Consider the following 7576-nt stretch of genomic DNA (forward strand, 5'->3'; position numbering starts at 1 on the left):
TATATATATATATACACATGTATATATACACAAAAACACAGAAAAACCAAAACCCGTTACTGTCGAGTTGATTCCGACTCATAGTGACCCTGTAAGCCAGAGTAGAACTGACCTATAGAGTTTCCAAGGCTGTAAATCTTTACAGAAGCAGACTGCCACATCTTTCTCCTGTGGAGCCACTGGATGTGTTTGAATCGCCAGCCTTTCAATTAGCAGCTGAGTGCTTTAACCACTGCACCACCAGGGCTCCTTTAAAATACATATATAAATGTTTCATTATCAGTAGTAGACACTCATTGATTTTCAACAAGGAACTGAATTTAAGAAGCGACTTAAGAACAACTTTTTTACAAAGCATGCATCATTCTTAGAACTCTCAAGGATTCAGGGCTCAATTTACCCATGTTTAAGTAGGGATGTGGAATGATGTAAAAAGAGGTAAGAGCATTTGTCTTGGAGCTAGAGTATTTGTACTCTAGGCACAGATTTGCCATTAAAATCTGGTGCATTTGTTCTTTCACTCATTTATTCTTCTCCATTTTGTGTGACGAAGAATGGAAACAGCAGAAATTAAAGGTAAAGTAAAAAAAAAAATAACCATGAAGACAAAAAATAGTGTCAGGAATGAGGCTAAAAATGTATACCATTAAAGATATATAACCTCGCTATAGGTTGTTGTGGTTAGGTGTTGTCAAGTTGATTTTTGACTCACAGAAACTCTGTGTGACCGAGTAAAGCTACCCCAAAGGGTTTTCTTGTCCGTAATTTTTATGGAAGCGGATCATCAGGTCTTTTTCCTGCAGATCCACTGGGTGGGTTTGAACCGCCAGCCTTTTGGTTTGCAGCCCAGTGCTTAACCGCTACGCAACCAGTGCCCCTTTTGCTGCAGGTAGGTCATAGCTTTTGTTCAAAGCTTTCTAGCAACCAGCACAATAAGGAATGCCTGGTGGGTTTACGAAAGCTAGAGTGTTCATGAGACTAAGGACCAACCACTCTCACAGATGATGAATGCCTTGTTTTGATACTAGGATCAGGAGTGAGTTTCTCTTTTGTGTCTTAATAAGAAGAACATGATGGAAAGTAAATGATAACATCAATTACAACGTCTTAAAAAAACACTGATGCGTTTCATAATAAAGTCACCACACCTCTTGGCCTCAGTTCCCCCAGCAGGGAGGAGATGTTTAGGCTTCATGTAAGGCTCCATGCATATGACTCTACACTGAACCTAGTGAGTTCAATGGATTGTTAAATGTGAATATGGTCATACCCAAATAGGAAGCTATTAAGGAATTAGATAACTCATCCCCAGCTGTGGGCTCTACCTGTATTAGCGTCTTTCCGTCTTTCCATTCCTAATGTTTTAGTTGTCACTAAAATCAACATTAAAAAAAAAAAGCTTGTGATCACTACTGCTTTTCCGTTTTTGCATATTTTTAAAATTTATTTTGTATTGTACTTTAAATGAAGGTTTACAGAACAAACTAGCTTCTCATTAAACAGTTAGTACACATATTGTTTTATGACATTGGTTAACAACCCCGCAACATGTCAACACTTCCCCTTCTCGACCTTGGATTCCCTATTACCAGCTTTCCTGTCCCCTCCTGCTTTCTAGTCCTTGCCCCTGGGCTGATGTGCCCCTTTAGTCTCATTTTGTTTTATGGGTCTGTCTAATCTTTGGCTAAAGGGTGAAACTCAGGAGTGACTTCATTACTGAGCTAAAAGGGTGTCTGGGGTTCATACTCTCCGGGTTTCTCCAGTCTCTGTCAGGCGAGTAAGTCTGGTCTTTTTTGTTAGTTAAAATTTTGCTGTACATTTGTCTCCACCTCTGTCTGGGACCCTTTGTTGTGATCACTGTCAGAGCAGTCAGTGTGGTAGCCAGGCACCATCTAGTTGTACTGGACTCAGTCTGGTGGAGGCTGTGGTAGTTGTGGTCCATTAGTCCTTCGGACTAATCTTTCCCTTGTGTCTTTAGTTTTCTTCTTGCTCCTGAAGGGGTGAGACCAGTGGAGTGTCTTAGATGGCCGCTCACAGGTTTTTCAGACCCCAGACACTACTCACCGAAGTAGAATGTAGAACATTTTCTTTATAAACTATGTTTTGCCAATTGAGCTAGATGCTGTCCGAGAGTATGGTCCCCACAGCCCTCAGCCCAGTAATTCAGTCCCTCAGGGAGTTTGGATGTGTCTATGGAGCTTCCATGACCTTGCCTTGTACAAGTTGCCTGGCTTCCCCAGTATTGTGTATTGTCTTATCCTTCACCAAATTTACCACTTATCTATTGTCTATTTAGTGTTTTTCCATCCCCACCCCATCCCCTTGTAACCATCAAAGATTGTTTCTTTTTGTGTGTAAACCTTTTCCTGAGTTTTTATAGTAGTGGTCTCATACAGTATTTGTCCTTTTGTGATTGACTTGTTTCACTCAGCATAATGCCCTCCAGGTTCATCCATGTTGTGAGATGCTTTGCAGATTCATCATTGTTCTTTATCGTTGCATTGTACAGTGCTGCAGTGAACATAGATGTGTGTATGTCTGTTCATGTGATGGCTCTTTTTCTCTAGGATATATTGCTAGGAGTGGGATTGCTGGATCATATGGTATTTCTATTTCTAGCTTCCTAAGGAAGCGCCATATCATTTCCAAAATGATTGTATCATTTTGCATTCCTACCAGCATGCATAAGAGTTCCAACCTCCCTGCAACCTCTCCAACACTTGTTATTTTCTGAGTTTTTGATTTGTGCCAGTAATGCCAGGGTGAGATGGTATCTATTGTGGTTTTGATTTGCATTTCTCTACTGGCGTAGTAGTTAAGAACTATGGCTGCTAACCAAAAGGTCGGCAGTTTGAATCCACCAGGCACCCCTTGGAAACTCTAGGGGCACTTCTACTCTGACCTATAGGGTCACTATGAGTTGGAATTGACTCAATAGCAGCAGATTTGGTTTGGTTTTGGTTTAATAGGTAGTGATAGCGATCATTTCCTCATGTGTCTGTTAGACACTTGAATGTCTTCTTTGGTGAAATGTCTGCTTGTTTCCTTTGCCCATTTTTTAATTGGATTATTTGTCTTTTTGTTGTAGAAGTGTTGGATTTTCCTGTAGATTTTAGAGGTTAGACCTTTGTTGGATATGTAATAGCCAAAAATTTTTTCCCAGTCTGTAGGTTCTCTTTTTACTCTTCTGTTGAAGTCTTGATGAGCGTAAGTGTTGACTTTTTAGAAGATCCCAGTTATCTAGCTTATCTTCTGGAATTTGTCTGTTGTTAGTTATGGCTTGTATCTTGTTAATGCCGTGTATCAGGGCCTCTAGCTTGATCCTGTTTTTTCTTCTATTATCGTTATAGTTTTTGACTTTATATTTAGATCTTTGATCCATTGTGAATTAGTTTTTGTGTACGATGTGAGGTATGGGTCCTGTTTCATTTTTTTGCAGATGGACATCCGGTTTTGCCAACACCATTTGTTAAAAAGATTGTCTTTTCTGCAAGGACTTTGGGCCCTTATCAAAGATCAGGTGACCATAGGTAGATTGTTTTTGCATATTTTTGATTTTTAAAAGACAATCATCTTGTATTTGAAAGGCATAACTTTTCTTTTTGACCTAGTCTCATTGGTACAAATACAAAATTACAGTTTACTCCTTTGTAACATTCAAAAGAGAATTGGATGAAATGCTTTTCTAGGAGGATAGCCATATATGTGCATGTTTTCAAAATGATGTTGCTCTTTTAACCCTATTGTTGATTTACTCATAAACAGTTAAATTTTATTCAGACCATAAGTTTTCTGCATATGATTTTTTGTTTGTCTTTTGGCTTTGTCTTACTATACTTATGTACTTATTTGTTTATATTTAACTTTCCTTGCTGTTGGCCCTAATCATATATTAGTATCCACCTTAATCCATAAACTTCACAGATAGCGTTTCTTTTTAACTTGGAACTATTATTTAGGTCTTTTTAATCAGATTAATTTTTTATAAGATAGTCTCATAAGCCTAAACACCTGACACAGAGGGATTAGATAGCAAATACTTGTTTCATTTTGTTTGGTCTTATTTTTCTTAAGTTACATTACCTGTTGCTGTTGAGTCTATTCCAGCTCACAGTAATCCTGTAGGGTAGAGTAGAACTGCCCCATAGAGTTTCCAAGGAGCGACTGGTGGATTCGAACTGCCGACCTTTTGGTTAGCAGCCAAACACTTAACCACTGCACCCCCAGGGCTCCACCTAAATTACATAGTATCTTAGTCATCTAGTGCTGCTATAACAAAAATACAACAAGTGGATGGTTTCAGCAAAGAAAAGTTTATTCTCTCACAATCTAGTAGACTAGACATCCAAATTCAGGGCATCAGCTCCAGGGGAAGGCTTTCTCTTCTCTGTAAGCTCTGGAGGAAGGTCCTCGTCATCAGTCTACCCCTGGTCTAGGAGCTTTTCAGCATAGGGGCCCCAGGTTAAAAGGACGTGCATTCCTGGCTCTGCTTTCTTGGTGGTATGAGGTCCCCATGTCTCTCTGCTTGCTTCTCTCTTTTATCTCAAAAGACATTGGCTTAAGACACAATCTAATATTGTAGATCTCATCAGCATAACTGCTACTAATCCATCTCATTATAACATCATAGTGACAGGATTTACAACACATAGAAAAATCACATCAGATGACAAAATGGTGGACAACCGTATAATACTGGGAATCATGACCTAGCTAAGTTGACAGATATTTTTGGAGGACACAATTCAATCCATGACATATAGGGTGTACTTAAATAATGCAGGCTACTGTAATTTACAGTATATGTGTCATAATAACAAAGTTAAAGACCAAGGGAAAGGTTGTATTTTTTCCCAAAACTAGTACAACTAGGAATATTATCCTGGTTTCTTGATTCTTAAGTCATTTTTGTTTCCCATATAGCATAATGTCTCCCTAATTACATAGTTAAGCAAAACTCACTGCTCTCAAGCGTTCTGAGATTATGTCTCTTAAAATTGTATTACATCATAGGTTTCTTTATCGAATAATTGGTCCACAGGGAGCTCAGTGGATTGAGGGGAAAACTGTCTGAAAGACTTGTGGAAGATTTCTCACAAGATAGAGTATTGGAGCTTGGAGTAGGAATTTTCCAGATGAAACAAGCCAGAATGTCATTACAGCTGCAAAGACTATATACTGTGGTTGGGGACTGGTATTAGAGATGAAAATTCTGTTATTTGGGAAGTTTTCTGCTTAACTACTAGAAAGCACAATTCATACTGCCTGAAGGGACAGTATCAAAGATACCCACATATAGTAGCTCAAACAAGGTAAAAATTAGCTCCTGTTTTACATAAATGTGTTGAGGTAGGCAGGTCATTCAGGGCAAGTAGGTTGGCTCTGCTCCATGAAAACATCATGGTCCCAGATTCCTTCTGTTGGCTACCAGTTTTCCAGATTATACATAGCTTCCTAAAACTGTCTATGTTACAGAGGTAATAATACAAGCAGGAAATAACCATTATATATATATATTTTTGCACAAATTTAATTTTAGAAACATCTTTTATGTTTCTTAGGGCATTTGTGGTTCTACTAAACACTGTTTGAGAAATGCTACATTTGATTGTTTACCTGTTAGTTTTCAACCGTTTGGTGTTATGAAAATGCCTTTGGTATGCCATGGCACAAGGGGCCCTGATGGCCTGAGAGTTAAGCATTCAGTTGCTAACTTAAAGTTCGACGGTTCATACCCACCCAGAAGCTCTGTGGGAGAAAGACCTGGCGAGCTACTTCAATAAAGATTACAGCCAAGAAAACCCTGTGGGGCAGTTCTGCTGTGTCACATGGTGTCACTATAAGTCGGAATTGACTCAATGGCAGCCAGCAACAACAACAACATGCTCATTATGCCATGAACCTAAAAAATGTATATATTGAATAAAAATAAAAAAAGAAGGAAAGCAAGGGCTATTAAAGATCTTATGTTATACCCTTGTTATAAATTCGTTGGCCTATAAAGTTGGAAGGATTTAGATAACCTTATGGGGAAAACAATAACTCAAAAAGAAGAGTCTTGGAAATTGTGGCTATGAGGTAGTTATTAGTCACTATTTGGCCTAAAATAAAAGGGACAAATGAATATATTGTGTTACAGACATTGTCTAAAGACAACTAAAACAGGATGGTAATGTCTTCATTTCAAAATCAGGTATTAATACCGTGGTGGAGTTGGGCTTTATGCAATAGATGTTGTCTGGGAAAGCAATTCACAGGGTCCTTACTGAATTTTTGAACTGTCACAGAGGTAATGTCAGAGTTCTAAAATAAATGAAATTATCAAAAGCAAAGACCCTTGGTAATTTATTTTTTATTAAGGAAAATCAAGTAGTTGTAAATAAAATGAAAGATTGAAGTATTTCAGTGATCAATTCACAGTATCAAGGGTAAGGCATAAACATTTCCAAGGAGAGGGTTAATGAATTGGAACTTTTCAGACAGCAGGAAAAGTTGTCTTCAAATGATTAGTACAATTGTTGTTGTTCTTTTGAGTAGAGTGACGGCTTGCGTGTATTCTTCATCAGTAGAGGACTAATAAGGGGAGTTTAGATATAAGGAAGTCATTTTTGAACAAGAAAAAGGTAGACATGGAATATGTCTATTTGAAAATCTTCAAACTAAAAGGGATTTATTTATTTATTTTTATTATACTTTAGATGAAGGTTACAGAACAAACTAGTTTCTCATTAAACAGTTAGTACACACTTTTTTTTTTATGACATTGGTTAACAACCACATGACATGTCAACACTCTCCCTTCTGGACCTTGGGTTCCCTATTACCAGATTTCCTGTCCCCTCTTGCCTTCTAGTCCTTGCCCTTGGGCTGGTGTGCCCCTTTCGTCTCATTTTGTCCTATGGGTCTGTCTAACCTTTGACTGAATGGTGAACCTCAGGAGTGACTTCATTACTGAGCTCAAAGGATGTCCCGGGGCCATACTCTCTGGGTTTCTCCAGTCTCTGTCAGGCCAATAAATCTGGTCTTTTTTTGTGAGTTAGAATTTTGTTCTACGTTTTTTCTCCAGCTCTGTCAGGGACCCTCAATTTGCTCCCTGTCAGAGCAGTCGGTGGTAGCCAGGCACCATCTAGTTGTACTGGACTCAGTCTGGTGGAGGCCATGGGAGTTGTGGGCCACTAGTCCTTTGGATTAATCTTTAAAAGGGATTTATTTTTAAAGCTAGTTTAAACATTTGTTTTTTTTTTTTTTTGGATCTGCATACCTGAGAATAGATTGAATAATTTTCTAATATCTATCCTAGATTTTATTCTGTTTCAAACTCAAATTTTGTACTGATTTTTCTCAGTTATTTAAGTGGAATCTATTAAATGCCAGAAGTGTTTTCAAATGTTAACGTGGATATGTAAGATAGTAACATGGAAAAAATGGTAACTACGTGAATGGCTTTCATAACCCTTGTGTTATATACTTGAATCCTGCCAGCAACTCTCTGAGGCTAGTTAATGATACCTTTTTTGCAAATGAGGATATTTAGACCCACACATATTTAAGGAGCTGATGTTTTCAAAATTCCAGA

Source organism: Trichechus manatus, unplaced genomic scaffold, assembly GCF_000243295.1.
Source record: "Trichechus manatus latirostris isolate Lorelei unplaced genomic scaffold, TriManLat1.0 scaffold00012, whole genome shotgun sequence".
NCBI classification, from domain to species: domain Eukaryota; kingdom Metazoa; phylum Chordata; class Mammalia; order Sirenia; family Trichechidae; genus Trichechus; species Trichechus manatus.